The sequence below is a fragment of the Crocodylus porosus genome, unplaced genomic scaffold (assembly GCF_001723895.1).
Source record: "Crocodylus porosus isolate Cpor-Errol unplaced genomic scaffold, CroPor_comp1, whole genome shotgun sequence".
In the NCBI taxonomy this organism is placed as follows: Eukaryota; Metazoa; Chordata; order Crocodylia; family Crocodylidae; genus Crocodylus; species Crocodylus porosus.
Window position 1 is genome coordinate 1,803,985 of NW_017728939.1, and position 3,551 is coordinate 1,807,535.

The window sequence follows — 3,551 nt, forward strand, 5'->3', positions numbered from 1 at the left end:
TGGGTTAAAAAAAAAGAAGTGGCCAGGTGATATTTTCCGCTACCTTGGGGGATGTTGCCCGGTCTGGAAGACCCCAGGACTGTCAGTGCTACCAGTTCACATGTGATCTGCCTGGGCAAAATGGCTAATAAACCTTTTGATGGATCTTTGCGCCCGGCAGCGTCACGCTGGTGTGCAGGGAGAATTGGACCCACTGTCGCGGCGGCGAGGCCCACGGTTTCCAGGGCTCTCCCATCCCCACCAGGTCTGAGCTCTGCGGATGTCCCGCTGCTGCGTGCCCCCAGAAAGGGAAGCCTGGGTCTTCCTCCTCCTCCTCCTCTCTTTTGTAGATCAGCTTCCAAATCCAGAAGCCTCTTCTCCAAGGGGCTGCCCCCATCCCACCGGCACAGGTGGGCACTGGCCCCCCCAGCCTGGAGACTTCCCATGCCCCGCCCCTTTTGGGGCACTTGGCGAGGAAAGGGTTAAGCTGAAACCACACCCTCCGGGGTTTGGGGGACCAATCCGGGGGGTGGGCGGGCCCGGGCTGCAATGTTGTGAAGGTGGCATCAGCCCTGTGTAGCAGATGCTGCTGGGCAGCTGGAGGGGGAGGCAGGGACCTGGGGCTGGACAGGGCAGCCCGTGGGAGCAAGAGCGAGGGCCAGCGAGACAGGCGGGCGGATCGGTAGCCGAAGGGGTGCAGCGAGCATGGGAGATGGGGGAAAACCTGGGAATCCGAATCAACCGGGGGAGAGCGAGCGAGCGACAGAGCTAGACATCCAGGGAGGGACAAAAGCAGAGCAGGCAAGATAAATACCCAGGAAGAGGGACACCCGCTGACCAAGCTGAGAGGCGTGTGGTGGGGAGGAAAAATCTGGGCCCGGGGGAAATCGTCCAAGGGACCGCAAAGGAGGCGAGCGAGGAGCCAGGGGGCTCGCGAGGTGAGACCCGCCTGCATGCGGGACCTAGGACGCACCCCAAGTCTTGCCTCTCCCTGCCGGGGGTGCGCACGCGGCTGTAGTTACGCCCGGCCAGCCTAGAGGGTGTCATGCTGCCGGCACCCAGCGAAGCGGGAGCGAGTCGGTGCCCGCCCGCAGACATAACTCTCCCCGCCAAGAGAAAGGGCAAAGCAAAGGAGACCTAGGGCACGCCGCGTCGTCCTCCAGGAGTCCCAGGTAACACAGAGGGTGCAGACGGGCCTCGCACCGCTCAGGGGCTGAGACCTGGCTTCATCCCCGGTGCAAAGGGGCACGCGTGGGAGCCCAGCGGCCTCTCTCGCTGGAAATGCACCTCAAACGCAGCAAGAAGCCAGAAGCCAAGGCTCCCCCGAGGCAAGTGGACTGGAGCCCCGGCGCCTGCCCCGACGCTCTCCCATGGCCGAGGAAGCGGTGCGCTCTGGCTACAGACCAGTGAAGGTAAAGGGGAGACGGAGACCCAAGGCTGCAAGCGGGTGTCCGGGGGGCAGCGTTAGAGGGAGCCGCTCTGAGACATTTATCTGAGTGCAAACTTCTCCCGAGCAGAGGCTACGGTGGCGGGGTCGGGGTGGGCTCTTCCGCGTCAAACCGGGACAGCAAACGGGGAAGCCGGCGACGACGACACAGACTCTGGCCGCCGGAAAAGCAGCAGCGTGACCTGTCTGGCCCCGGGGTTCGGGCAGCCGGGCCGACGAGGGATGGAAAAGGAGCTGTTGCTCAACTCGGTTTCGTGCTGAAAGACTGTTGCGTGGTACCGAGGGGAGCGGGCCAGCCTGGCACTCGCGTGGCACCCTGAAATCGAAGGGCGCCGGTGACGCTGGGGCAGGTTTGCTATTAAGCCTTCGCCGGGGGGGAGCAGGTTTTAGAATTAAAAACGCAGGCAGAGTCCCTTACCAAGCACGCAATGCTGGACGCGGGGAGAGAGCGCACGGGGTTAATCCGGGGTAAGCGCTGACTTAGGAGCAGTACTGAACAGCCCGGGCCCTGCTTGGACGCCGGCACATTGTGCCTCTCCCACGGACTTTCCCTGCTGAGCCCGCTCCCCCGCACGGGCTCACCTGAACCCGCCGGCCGACAGCCCCCCGCCTCCTGCGTCAGATGAGGAGCCAGGCTTCCCGATGAACCTATGCAGATCAGGAAGAAATACATTTTCATGACTCTCTTTGCCTCTTGGCTTCTGCTCTTCTTCTTTGGTGGAGACCAAATCAGACGCCTCGCCTTCCTCTCCAGAAGGAAGACGGACGCTGCGAAGACCTGGCCCCGCTGGACCGACGCGACCCTCCTGCAGAGCTTTGCGGGCCCCGGCGACCTTCAGGGCGATGGAGGCCCCCGCCAGCCGTCGCCCAAGGCCAGGAGGGCCACGAGAATGAGCATCTACAAGAACAGCAGGTGCCGCATGGAAACCTGCTTCGATTTTTCCAAATGCGAGAAGTACGGTTTCAAAGTCTTCGTCTACCCCGCGGAGAGAGGGGACCCGGTGTCCGAGAGTTACTTCAAAATCATCACTGTGCTCGAGGAGTCCCGCTACTACACCTCCAACCCCGAGGAAGCCTGCCTCTTTGTCCTGAACCTGGACACTCTGGACAGGGACCATCTCTCCGTCCAGTACGTCCACAACATCAACGAGAGGATCCAAGGCTTGCCTTTGTGGAACGGCGGCCGAAACCACCTGATCTTTAACCTTTACTCAGGCACTTGGCCGAACTACACCGAGGATCTGGGCTTTGACATCGGACAGGCCATCTTGGCCAAGGCGAGTTTTTACGTGGAGCGTTTCCGGCCTGGCTTTGACGTCTCCATCCCCTTGTTTTCCAAGGACCATCCGCAGAAGGGCGGGGAGAGGGGCTGGCTGGCCCGCAGCTCCGTGCCTCCCAAGAAGAAGTACTTGCTGGTTTTTAAAGGGAAGCGGTACCTGACCGGCATCGGCTCCGACACCAGGAACGCGTTGCACCACATCCACAACGGCAAGGATATCATCTCGCTGACCACGTGCAAGCACGGGAAAGACTGGGAGAAGCACAAAGACGCGCGCTGCGACAAGGACAACACCGACTATGAGAAGTAAGTCCTGTGCGAGCTCGGCGTGGCCGCGTTCCCCCGTGTCCGGTGGCACGCGCCTCGAGTTCAGGGCAGAGAATGGCCCCGCGCATGTGCCGAGGTAAAAGGAGGGATCCAGGATCCAATCCTCAGCTAGTATACATGCATGGGCGAGGGGCTCAGTGGGGCTTTGCTGATTTACATCAGCTGACGACCTAGTCTAGCGTAAGGTGAGCCCGGTAGCAGATGGAGGGGAATTGCTCTGGCTGTCTCCCTCCACCCCCTGCCGTAGCCCCCGCCAGCAAAGCAAGACTCAGTTTCCCTTGTGGAAAGCAAAAGCCTGGACGTTCAGGGCTTCCCTGCTCAGTGTCGACACTGAAATGCCTTCGTGCAAGCTGCTCTGCCCTGCGATCGGCCAGGCTGCCCTTTTCATGTGATTTCCTTCTCTCTGGACACCAGCAGAGATGGATGATACTACCCCCCCCAAAGAAAGAAAGAACAAAATAAAAGTCTAAATACTTTTCCTGGGGATGAGCCCGGGAAACACCCCCGTTTCCAAGGCGA

General features: G+C 61.1%; 1 pseudogene; it reads left to right on the forward strand.

Moving 5' to 3' along the window:
• Positions 1-563: 563 nt before the first annotated feature.
• On the forward strand, positions 564-3,037 carry LOC109318416 (annotated as a pseudogene).
• The last annotated feature ends 514 nt before the right edge of the window (positions 3,038-3,551 follow it).